Source organism: Triticum urartu, chromosome 7A (assembly GCF_056163025.1).
Source record: "Triticum urartu cultivar PI428250 chromosome 7A, HENAU_Tu73, whole genome shotgun sequence".
Taxonomy (NCBI): Eukaryota; Viridiplantae; Streptophyta; class Magnoliopsida; order Poales; family Poaceae; genus Triticum; species Triticum urartu.
Window position 1 is genome coordinate 460,981,116 of NC_141879.1, and position 13,642 is coordinate 460,994,757.

Genomic DNA, 13,642 nt, shown 5'->3' on the forward strand with positions numbered 1-13,642 from the left:
TTGGTGAACTTGTCAACTGCTACCAGTACATGAGTGAAGCCGCTCCTGCCTGTTCTCAGTGGTCCAACCATGTCCAGCCCCAAACAGCGAAGGGTCAGACGAGTGGAATGGTTTTCAGGGCTGACGCGGGCTTGTGCGACATATTGGAGTAATACTGACATCCTTCACATTTGTCGACTATCTCTTTTGCCATTTAATTGGCTCTTGGCCAGTAGAATCCCGCTCGGTATGCTTTAGCCACAATGGTCCGAGAGGACGCACGATTACCACAGGTCCCCGAGTGGATATCATCAAGGATCATCTGACCTTCTTCTGGTGTAATACACTTCTGGCTGACCCCAGTCGCGCTTTCTCTATATAACTGTCCCTTTATGACTGTAAAGGCCTTGGATCGACGGACGATCTATCGAGCCTCTTCTTCGTCCTCTGGGAGTTCTTTCCTTAGGATGTACGCGATGTACGGTACTGTCCAGATGGGAGTGATGACCAAGACTTCCATGATCAGGTCAACCATAGCTAGAATTTCAACTTCAGTCGGATCCGTGGCACTTTTTGGCTGCGGGCCCTCTTCAGTGAAGGGATCCTCCTGAACTAATGGTGTGTGGATGTGTTCCAAAAACACATTGCTGGGAATGGCTTCTCTTTTGGAACCTATTTTTGCCAGATCATCAGCTGCTTGATTTTTCAGTCGGGGTATGTGATGAAGCTCTAACCCCTCGAATTTCTTCTCTAGCTTTCTCATTGCATTGCAATAACTAGTCATGGCTGGACTTCTGACGTCCCATTCCTTCATCACCTGATTAACCACCAAATCTGAGTCGCCATAGACCATGAGGCGATGGACGCCGAGTGAAATGGCCATGTGCAACCCATATAAAAGTGCTTCGTATTCTGCCTCGTTATTGGAGGAATCAAAGTGGATTTGAAGAACATATCTGAGTTTATCTCCTCTGGGGGAGACCAACACCACTCCGGCACCGGAACCATTCAGCATCTTGGAGCCATCGAAGAACATGGTCCAATGCTCCGAGTGAACCTGAGTCGGCAGTTGCTGTTCAACCCACTCGGCGACGAAATCTGCGATTGCCTGGGACTTGATAGCTTTCTTTGCCTCAAACATGATATCTAGAGGAAGGAGTTCAATCGCCCATTTTGCCACTCGACCAGTTGCATCCCTGTTATGCAGGATCTCTAACAATGGAGCATCACTGACGACTGTAATGGAATGATCAGAGAAGTAGTGAGCAACTTTCTTTGTGGTCATATAAATCCCATATACAAGCTTCTGATAATGAGGATATCTTTGCTTCGATGGGGTCAAGACTTCAGAAATATAATATACTGGGCGTTGAACTTTGAAGGTTTTTCCTTCTTCTTCCCGCTCGACCGTAAGTATGATCGATGCTGGGGAGAGGAAAATGATCTTTTGGGCAGGCCCGATTGATATGTTTAAAGTCAATGCACATGCGAAGTGACTTGTCCTTCTTGGGGACCATAACAACGTTGGCGAGCCACTCGGAGTGGTAGATTTCTCGGATGAACTCCGCTGCTAAGAGCCAAGCCACCTCCTCGCCAATGGCCTTTCTCTTCTGGACGGTGGACCGTCGGAGATGTTCCTTGACAGGTTTTACTTTTGAGTCGACTCTTAGGCGGAAGGCTTCCATGCGAAAATGTCCCAGTTCTCACGGAGGAACTGGATGAGCGCTTCTTCCTATTTGGAGTCGAGTGTTGTCGAGATATGAGTTGGAGCAGCGCTGGGGTCGGTCGGGTGGATGTGAGCTGTCTTCGTATCGCTAGTCGACTGAAAAGCTGATTCTGTAGCGGGCTTCTTGGCTCACAACAAATCACTCGGGTCTGCAGTCTTCTGGTATTCCTGCAACTCCACCACTTCCATCTGAGCATCGGCGATCTTCGAACCTTTCTGAAAACATTCTTCCGCTTTCTTCCGATTGTCCGTAATAGTGATCACACCTTTGGGGCCAGGCATCTTCAATTTGAGATACACATAACATGGTCGGGCCATGAAGCGTGCATAAGCCGGCCTGCCCAAAATAGCGTGGTAGGCACTCTGGAAGTCTACAACTTCAAATGTCAACTTTTCTTTGCGGTAATTCTTGGAATCACCGAAAACCACATCAAGAGCAATCTGGCCGAGTGATTCAGCCTTCTTCCCAGGAATGACTCCATGGAAACTCATGTTGCTGGCACTGAGTCTGGACATCGGAATGCCCATCCCTTTCAACGTCTCAGCATATAATATGTTCAAACCACTGCCACCATCCATCAGGACTTTGGTCAATCGAGTGCCTTCAACAACTGGGTCGACCACCAAATCTTGCCTCCCAGGGGTGGTGATGTGCGTTGGGTGATCGGACCGGTCGAATGTTATGGCAGTCTGAGACCACTTCAGATAACTGGGTGTCGCCGGAGCGACCATATTCACCTCTCGGTTGATAACTTTCAGTCGACTTTTGCTTTCAACATCAGCAAAAATCATCAGAGTGGAATTGACCTGAGGGTATCCGTCATCACTATCTTCCTTGTCCTCAACTTTGTCCGACTCCTTTTCCTTATCTTTGGGCTGCTTGCCCTGGAACTGCTGGATCAAGAGTCGACACTGTCGAGTGGTATGTTTCGGGTAAATGAAATTACCCTCTTCATCTTTCTTGGTGTGGACGAGACATGGCAAATCCAACACATCATTTCCGTCCTGGTCTTTAACTTTCTTGGGGTTCCAAGGTCCTTTAGGTTTCCCTTTAAACTTTCCTTGGGTTACAACTAAGGCTTCCCCAGGAGCAGCCGACTCGGCTTCCCTCTTCTGTTTCCGATTGGGATTTCCTCCGGTTTCTTGGGCGACTGATTTGAGCTTGCCACTCCTGAGTCGATCCTCATCTTCACCATTAGCGTACTTGGTGGCAATCTCCATCATCCAGTTCAGAGACATATGTCCGGTCCGACCGAATTTCAGATTCAGTTCTCTGTACTTGACGCCTTCTTTGAAGGCACAGACTGCTTGGTGGTCAGGCACATTCTCTACCGTGTGATGCAACGTGATCCATCTCTGGATGTAATCCCTCAAGGTTTCATTTGGCTTCTGCACGCAAGACTGCAGTTCCGTCAGCCCTGCCGGCCGCTTGCATGTTCCTTCAAATGTGGTGACAAACACTCGGGCAAGATCTTCCCAAGTGTAAATGTTGCTGGGTGCTAACTGGTTCAGCCATGCTCTGGCCGAGCCCTCCAACATGAGAGGCAGGTGCTTCATGGCCACTTCATCATTGCCGCCGCCAATCTGGACGGCAACTCTGTAGTCTTCAAGCCAAGTATCGGGCTTGGACTCGCTAGTGAACTTGCTGACTCCAGTCGCCAACCTGAAGTTGGGAGGAATCACAGCGGCCCTGATGGCTCTACTAAAGCACTCTGGCCCCGAAACATGTGCTCTGCTGCTGGCAGGAGCATCTCTGTCGTGATCTTCCCGGTGAGCTCTGTTCCTGTCGACCAAACCTTGAACGAGAATGGATCTCGCATCAAAGCCTGGCTCCCTGGAGTCGACTGGAATCCTTCGCCCAACACTACGAGGGTGCCTGTCATCCTGTTGTCGAGGCGCATACGACCCGCTCCTCGGGGGAGGGGTGGGCACTCGACGTCGATCATCACAATCGAATCAGTGATCATATTGCTCACGGTTCCCATACTGATTACGTCGGTCCCCACGTCCCTCACGCCTCGGGGGCGATCTTGGGCTATCAGCCAACTGGACTGTGTCCGCGGCAACGGATCTGCTGTGAATCCTGTTCCGCGACTGAGAAATAGCGGAATTCTGGTCTCCTGCTGCCCGGAGTAACGCTCTGATCTGCAGCAAGCCTCTGCCAGCCTCCGACTGGGAAGGCTGAATCGACTCTGCTATACGGGCTGCAGCTGCTAAATTCTGAATCGGAGTTCGATATACCTGCGGGGGCGGGAAGAGCTGACATCGACTGGATTCGGGAACCCGTTGTCGCGCACGCTCGTCGAGTGCTCGCTGGAGGTTCTCCAGTCGAGTGCGCTCGGCCAAGTTTGCCAGGTGCGCGTCTTCTAAGGCACGAGCCTCGGGGGTTTCTCCAACGATAGGAGTGTGCAGTGCATCCATGTTCCGGCGGCGAAGTTCTTCTCTCTGCAGCGATGTGAGAGGCTCGGTAAGATATTCCTCATGGGGACGCGACGGGTCGCCTCCACCCGCGCCTCCGTCGGTGCGGGGAAAACTGGGAGTACTGGGCGGTCCATCAACCATCAGAACCTCCGCCGCCGGATCACTGCTGTCGCACTTGGATGCGGTCTCTGCGGAGCCAGTCGAACAGGCCGTAGAGGGATTCGTCGGGCTCGATCGTCGTGACTTGAGGGGTGGCCGACTGGCGTGCCACCGCGTGTCTCACCCACCGCTGAAGTCTCGACCGACCGAAGCGCTTGCGCCGGCGGGAAACAGGGAGGGAGGACAACACAGGAGCCGACCAGTAGGGGGTCGACGGTTGCCGCGGGAGAACGCCGCAGACGCACGCGCTAAAGTGCGTTGCCCCGCGGACAGGGAGTGTGTCCACGTCGAGCGGAGCCTCCTAAAGCCAAGCGGAGTCATCGGCGATGAACGTGAGCGCGCCGAGACGGATCTCGCGGCCCTCCACCAAAACTCCGCCGAAAACCATGATGATTCGGGTCGGAAAAGATCGCAACTCCTCCAACAAAACGCTAAAACACCTGCCCCACGGTGGGCGCCAACTGTCGTGGTTCTAAGTCTGACAGTAGTGTAGGGGGTAAGTATGGAGAGGCAAGATCTTAGCTATGGAGAAGTTGTAAGCACGCAAGGTTTACGAGTTCAGGCCCTTCTCGGAGGAAGTAATAGCCCTACATCTCGGAGCCCGGAGGCGGTCGACTGGATTATGCGTGTATGAATTACAGGGGTGCGAACCCTTGTCTCGGAGGAGGGGGTGGCTTATATAGAGTGCGCCAGGACCCCAGCCAGCCCATGTTACAAAGGGTTCAATGTACATTAAGGCAGGGCGTTACTGGTAACGCTAGTAATAAAGTGCTATGATGACCATAAAAGCTACTTAATAACCGACCGTTAGCATGCGGAGTGCCTTTAGGTCTCCTGACTGTCGAGTGGCTTGGTCTTGGTCGAGTGGTTGCTTCTTGGTCGAGTATCTTCGAGTCTGTCGAGTGGAACACCTCCAAGTCGATTGAAAGATGATTTCTTCTGGAGATGTCCTTGGGTAGGTCAGTTTGGACAGGTCCATGCCCCTACCCTAGGTACATAGCTTCATCAGGGGGCGCCCCCCCCCCTAGGGCGCGCCTCCCTGCCTCATGGGCCCCTCGTTTCTCCTCCGGCGTACTTCTTCCTCCTATATATACACACGTACCCCCAAACGATCAGAACAGGAGCCAAAAACCTAATTCCACCGCCACAACTTTCTGTATCCACGAGATCCCATCTTGGGGCCTGTTCCGGAGCTCCGCCGGAAGAGGTTCGTCATCACGGAGGGCTTCTACATCATCCTAGCCCCTTCGATGAAGTGTGAGTAGTTTACCTCAGACCTTCAGGTCCATAGTTAGTAGCTAGATGGCTTCTTCTCTCTCTTTGAATATCAATACAAAGTTCTCCCCCTCTCTTGTGGAGATCTATTCGATGTAATCTTCTTTTTGTGGTGTGTTTGTTGAGACCGATGAATTGTGGGTTTATGATCAAGTCTATCTATGAATAATATTTGAATCTTCTCTTAATTCTTTTATGTATGATTGGTTATCTTTGCAAGTCTCTTCGAATTATCCGTTTGGTTTGGCCGACTAGATTGGTAGTTCTTGCCATGGGAGAAGTGCTTAGCTTTGGGTTCGATCTTGCGGTGTCCTTACCCAGTGACAGAAGGGGCAGCAAGGCACGTATTGCATCGTTGCCATCGAGGATAACAAGATGGGGTTTATTTCATATTGCATGAATTTATCTCTCTACATCATGTCATCTTGCTTAAGGCGTTACTCTGTTTTTAACTTAATACTCTAGATGCATGCTGGATAGCGGTCGATGAGTGGAGTAATAGTAGTAGATGCAGAATCGTTTCGGTCTACTTGTCACGGACGTGATGCCTATATACATGATCATGCCTAGATATTCTCATAACTATGCTCAATTCTGTCAATTGCTCAACAGTAATTTGTTCACCCACCGTAGAATACTTATGCTCTTGAGAGAAGCCACTAGTGAAACCTATGGCCCCCGGGTCTATTCTCATCATATCAATCTCCATCACTTTAATCTTGCTTTGCTTTTTACTTTGCTTTTACTTTTTACTTTGCATCTTTATATCAAAAATACCAAAAATATTATATCTATCAGATCTCACTCTCGTAAGTGACCGTGAAGGGATTGACAACCCTTAATCACGCTGGTTGCGAGTAGCTATCGTTTTGTGCAGGTACGAGGGACTTGAGCGTGGCCTCCTACTGGATTGATACCTTGGTTCTCAAAAACTGAGGGAAATACTTACGCTACTCTGCTGCATCATCTCTTCCTCTTCGGAGAAAACCAACGCAAGCTCAAGACGTAGCAAGAAGGATTTCTGGCACCGTTGCCGGGGAGTCTACGCAAAAAGTCAACATACCAAGTACCCATCACAATCCCTATCTCTCGCATTACATTAGTTGCCATTTGCCTCTCGTTTTCCTCTCCCCCCAATTCACCCTTGCCATTTTATTCGCCCTCTCTCTCTCTATCCTCCCTCTCCTTTCCGCTTGCCTCTTGTTTGCTCGTGTGCTAGTTTGCTCGCTTGTCGTTATGTCTGAAATTGGGGAAGTTATCGCCAATATGGGCGATAACAATATCATGGAAAATTCAGATGCTCCTGCTAAAGAACCTACCATCTTTCATACAAAAAAAATCCGTGTTGGTAGTGGTAATATTATTGGAAAAGGAGTTATTCAAGATTTCTTTACTTGTGTCGGTGCTTTACCTTCTATGGGTAGTTCTATCCTTCACAGAACTAGTAGTCTTGCGGACGCTATTGCCATGCTTGTAATTGAACTTGAAAGACAATTCATGCACATGCATCCTTCCATACAAAGGATTTTTCTGGAATTTTCTAATATTGAGCATTCTTCTGCTAAGCGTGCCGCTACTATCTTTTTGGCTCATGAGTTTAGATTCATAATAAGAGAAGCCAAAGAAATCTTTGCGCATTATAGGGTGGACGCTTGTCGTCCTCCCATAGAGGCTATCCTCTTTGATCAAGAAGAAATAATGCGTTTTCAATCTCTAGATTATGTTGCTTTCAATGAAAATCTTAGAAGAAGGGTTCCTACCAATGTTTTAGTTGATAGAATTTCTGAACTTAATGATGATTTGGCTATTCGAAATAATGAGCTAGGGTATTCTCTTGAATATAGGCTTACAAAGTTCTGTCAAAAGAATGCTTATAATGATGAATTGGTTGTGCATTATGAAGGACCAAAGGAGGAACCTATACCTCCCAAGGTTGATCTCGGGGACTTTTGTCCCGTTAAATTTAGTCCTTTTGATTACTTTTGCTTGCCTCAAAGAAAACTTGCTGCCGAACTTAGAGAATATGAAATGAGTTTTAATAATCTATCTCACTATTATGACAATACTTAGATCTATCCCCGCTTTTATGCCTAGCTAGGGGCGTTAAACGATAGCGCTTGTTGGGAGGCAACCCAATTTTATTTTTATTCCTTGATTTTTGCCCCTGCTTAGTAATAAATAAATTATTTAGCCTCTTTTTTGGTTGTGTTTTTTTGTGTGTTTAATTAGTGTTTGTGCCAAGTAGAACCGTTGGGAAGACTTGGGGAAAGTCTTGTTGAACTTGCTGTAAAAAACAGAAACTTTAGCGCTCACAAGAACTGCTGTCATTTTTATTTGAAGAGTGCTATTTAGTTAATTCTTTTTGCAGATGATTAATATACAAATTCATCACGTCCAGAAATTTATTTTAGAAATTTTGGGGTTCCAGATCTTGCGCTAGCTACATATTACTACAGACTGTTCTGTTTTTGACAGATTCTGTTTTTCGTGTGTTGTTTGCTTATTCTGATGAATCTATGGCTAGTAAAATAGTTTATAATCCATAGAGAAGTTGGAATACAGTAGGTTTAACACCAATATAAATAAATAATGAGTTCATTACAGTACCTTGAAGTGGTCTTTTGTTTTCTTTCGCTAACGGAGCTCACGAGTTTTCCATTTTGAGTTTTGTGTTGTGAAGTTTTCAAGTTTTGGGTGAATTCTTTTGATGGATCATGGAACAAGGAGTGGCAAGAGCCTAAGCTTGGGGATGCCCATGGCACCCCCAATATAATCCAAGGACACCAAAAATTCAAAGCTTGGGGATGCCCCGGAAGGCATCCCCTCTTTCGTCCACTTCCATCGGTAATTTACTTGGAGCTATATTTTTATTCACCAACATGATATGTGTTTTGCTTGGAGCGTCTTGTATTATTTGTGTATTTGTGTCTTAGTATACCACAATCATCCTTGATGTACACACCTTTTGAGAGAGCCATACATGAATTAAAATTTGATAGAATACTCTATGTGCTTCACTTATATCTTTTGAGCTAAGTAGTTTTGCTCTATGTGCTTCACTTATATCTTTTGAGCGTTATAATTTTGCTCTATGTGCTTCACTTAGATCTTTTAGAGCATGGTGGTGGATTTGTTTTAAAGAAACTATTGATCTCTCATGCTTCACTTATATTATTTTGAGAGTCTCTTAATAGCATGGTAATTTGCTTAATAATAATATGCTTGGTATTCAAGATTTGTGAAACTTTCTTTTGAGTGTGTTGAATACTAAGAAAAGATTGAAGCATGATAATTGTTTTGAGATATGGAGGTGATAATATTAAAGTCATGCTAGTTGAGTAGTTTTGAATTTAAAGAATACTTGTGTTAAAGTTTGTGATTCCCGTAGCATGCACGTATGGTGAACCGTTATGTGATGAAGTCGGAGCATGATTTATTTATTGATTGTCTTCCTTATGAGTGGCGGTCGGGGACGAGCGATGGTATTTTCCTACCAATCTATCCCCCTAGGAGCATGTGCGTAATACTTTGCTTTGATAACTTCTAGATTTTTGCAATAAGTATATGAGTTCTTTATGACTAATGTTGAGTCCATGGCTCATACGCACTCTCACCCTTCCACCTTTGCTAGCCTCTCTAATACCGCGCACCTTTCGCCGGTATCATACATCTACCATATACCTTCCTCAAAACAGCCACCATACCTACCTATTATGGAATTTCTATAGCCATTCCGAGATATATTGCCATGCAACTTTCCACCATCTAGTTCATCGTGACACACTCTATCATTGTCATATTGCATATCCCGGTACACCGCCGGATGCATTAATATAGAGTCATATTTTGTTCTAAGTATCAAGTTGTAATTGTTGAGTTATAAGAAAAATAAAAGTGTGATGATCATCATTATTAGAGCATTGTCCCAAGTGAGGAAAGAATGATGGAGACTATGATTCCCCCATAAGTCGGGATGAGACTCCGGACGAAAAAATAAATAAAAGAGGCCAAAGAAGCCCAAATAAAAAGAGGCCATAAAATAAATAAAAAAGAGAAAAGGCCCAAATAAAAAAAAGAGAAGGGACAATGTTACTATCCTTTTACCACACTTGTGCTTCAAAGTAGCACCATGATCTTCATAGTAGAGAGTCTCTCATGTTATCACTTTCATATACTAGTGGGAATTATACATTATAGAACTTGGCTTGTATATTCCAATGATGGGCTTCCTCAAATTGCCATAGGTCTTCATGAGCAAGCAAGTTGGATGCACACCCACTTAGTTTCTTTTTGAGCTTTCATATACTTATAGCTCTAGTGCATCCGTTGCATGGCAATCCCTACTCACTCACATTGATATCTATTGATGGGCATCTCCATAGCCCGTTGATACGCCTAGTTGATGTGAGACTATCTTCTCCTTTTTGTCTTCTCCACAACCACCATTCTATTCCACCTATAGTGCTATATCCATGGCTCACGCTCATGTATTGCGTGAAGATTGAAAAAGTTATGAAAAAGTTAGAGTATGAAACAATTGCTTGGCTTGTCATCAGGGTTGTGCATGATTTAAATACTTTGTGTGGTGAAGATAGAGCATAGCCAGACTATATGATTTTGTAGGGATAACTTTCTTTGGCCATGTTATTTTGAGAAGACATAATTGCTTTGTTAGTATGCTTGAAGTATTATTATTGTTATGTCAATACAAACTTTTGTCTTGAATCTTTCTAATCTGAATATTCATACCACAATTAAGAAGATTTGCATTGAAATTATGCCAAGTAGCACTCCGCATCAAAAATTCTCTTTTTATCATTTACCTACTCGAGGACGAGCAGGAATTAAGCTTGGGGATGCCTGATACGTCTCCAACATATCTATAATTTTTTATTGCTCCATGTTGTATTATCTAATGTTTTGGACTATATTGGGATTTATTTTCCACTTTTATATTATTTTTGGGACTAACCTATTAACCGGAGGCCCAGCCCAGAATTGTTGTTTTTTGCCTATTTCGGTGTTTCGAAGAAACGGAATATCAAATGGAGTCCAAACGGAATAAAATCTTCGGGAACGTGATTTTCTCACCAAACGTGATCCAGGAGACTTGGACCCTGCTCCAAGGAACAAAAGAGGCGGTCACGATGGTGGGGGGCGCCCCCCCTAGGGCACGCCCCCTGCCTCGTGGGCCCCTCGTTGCTCCTCCGGCGTACTTCTTCCTCCTATATATACACACGTGCCCCCAAACGATCAGAACAGGAGCCAAAAACCTAATTCCACCGCCGCAACTTTCTGTATCCACGAGATCCCATCTTGGGGCCTGTTCCAGAGCTCTGTCGGAAGAGGGCCGTCATCACGGAGGGCTTCTACATCATCCTAGCCCCTCCGATGAAGTGTGAGTAGTTTACCTCAGACCTTCGGGTCCATAGTTAGTAGCTAGATGGCTTCTTCTCTCTCTTTGAATCTCAATACAAAGTTCTCCCCCTCTCTTGTGGAGATCTATTCGATGTAATCTTATTTTTGCGGTGTGTTTGTTGAGAACGATGAATTGTGGGTTTATGATCAAGTCTATCTATGAATAATATTTGAATCTTCTCTTAATTCTTTTATGTATGATTGGTTATCGTTGCAAGTCTCTTCGAATTATCCGTTTGGTTTGGCCGAGTAGATTAGTAGTTCTTGCCATGGGAGAAGTGCTTAGCTTTGGGTTCGATCTTCCAGTGTCCTTACCCAGTGACAGAAGGGGCGGCAAGGCACGTATTGCATCATTGCCATCGAGGATAACAAGATGGGGTTTATTTCATATTGCATGAATTTATCTCTCTACATCATGTCATCTTGCTTAAGGCATTACTCTGTTTTTAACTTAATACTCTAGATGCATGCTGGATAGCGGTCGATGAGTGGAGTAATAGTAGTAGATGCAGAATCGTTTCGGTCTACTTGTCACGGACGTGATGCCTATATACATGATCATGCCTAGATATTCTCATAACTATGCTCAATTCTGTCAATTGCTCAATAGTAATTTGTTCACCCAGCATAGAATACTTATGCTCTTGAGAGAAGCCACTAGTAAAACCTATGGCCCCGGGTCTATTCTCATCATATCAATCTCCATCACTTTAATCTTGCTTTGCTTTTTACTTTGCTTTTACTTTTTACTTTGCATCTTTATATCAAAAATACCAAAAATATTATATCTATCAGATCTCACTCTCGTAAGTGACCGTGAAGGGATTGACAACCCCTAATCGCGTTGGTTGCGAGTAGCTATCATTTTGTGCAGGTACGAGGAACTTGAGCGTGGCCTCCTACTGGATTGATACCTTGGTTCTCAAAAACTAAGGGAAATACTTACGCTACTTTGCTACATCATCCCTTCCTCTTCGGGGAAAACCAACGCAAGCTCAAGATGTAGCACCATCGCAGAGGTCCTGAGGGGCCTCAAGACCAGGACCTTCAAGAATAAGCTCGAAGCCTGCAGCAGTGGCTGGCACGATGAGCTCCAGTCCGTGTTCTGGTCGATCCACACCACCGCCACCAAGCCAACGGGCGAAACCCCGTTCTTCCTTGTCTATGGAGCAGAAGCAGTCCTCCCTCACGAGGTCAAGCATTGCTCCGCACGGGTCCTGGCGTTTGATGAGACGTAGTAGGACGCCATGCGGGGGATGGACCTCGTGCTGGGGGAGGAACGTCGCCGCGAAGCTGCACTACGGGCGGCAAGATACCAGCAGGCGCTGCGACGGTACCACTGTCGCAGCGTCCGCTCCAGGACTCTTGAGGTGGGTGACCTCGTCCTGAGGTGGGTGCTCTCTAGGGAGGGGTTGCATAAGCTCTCACCCATGTGGGAGGGCACGTTCAATGTCATCCACGCCTCCAGGCCCGGCGCCGCGCGCTTGGAGATGCAGGACGGGGTACCCGTCCAGAACACCTGGAACATCCAACACCTCCGGAAGTTCTACCCATGAAGAAAGGCCCAGTGCCTGTGAAGAAGGCCCGGTGCCTGTGAAGACAGGCCCAGTGCCTGTGAAGAAGGCCCGGTGCCTGTGAAGAAAGGCACAGCGCCTGTGAAGCAAGGCCCCGTGCCTGTGAAGAATCGCCGCGCGTGATACTCTCACGTAATAATGAGTGGGGTTGTGCACGCCCTGAAGCCTCAGGAGAGCCGCCCTTGGGCCTCGGGGGATCCCTCCCACGCCAAGTGGCAGCACTTAGCTCCGCACTGGTGAGAAGACGTCGAAGACTAGACTAGGTGCCGGACGCGGCTTTTCATTTGTTTTCTGAAGTTGGCTCGCCCCTCTTTTAATTGAAATTTGCTTTCTGGTGTCTCTTGTTGGTCCCGTTTTATCTCTTTCTGCCTCTGTTTCTGCCTTTGCCTCTTTGGTCAACATGTACTCTCCCTCGCGTCCCTCGCGAGGGGGCTGAACAGGTACCTTCGTGAGCTTCCTCCTTCTATCTTTTCGCGAGGCACCCTCGTTCAAGCCCACAAGCTGGCGCACCTCTCCTAATCCGTGCCCCACGGGTATCGCGACGCGAAGCGCCGAATCAAGGTCAGCGGTGCCTATGAACAAGCCCCGGTTGAACAATAAACCTCTTGATGAGTTTTTTGTAGATCCTAAGTGCATATCAGGTCAAGGAGGCCTCGACAGGTACCAGGAAGCAAGCGCCTCATGAGGAGGAGGCCACTCAAAACAAGTCGAGCTAAGTTATCCCTACATAAAACGACGATGTCACAACACAGCACAGGAGCGGCAAACACAACATAAAAATTAAGATCATAGTTCGGCACACGCCTCTCCAAGGCCCATTCTGGTTTCTTTCTGATGCAGGAAGGAAAAGAAGAACAAAATAAAAGCGGCGCCTACAACGGTCCACGAGGGCAGGCCCCAGCGCCTTCCTGAGCTCAGCCGTACCCCTCCTCGCACTTCACGGAGGCGCGGCGACGAGACGACCCGCCACCGTCTTCGAAGCGGGCCCGGTGGCGTGGCGGCTGGTCGTAGCCGCCACTGCTGGAGCTGTCGCTGGGGGAAGAGCTGCCATAGCCAGATGAGACGCGGTTGGCACCAAGGGCGGGTTCGC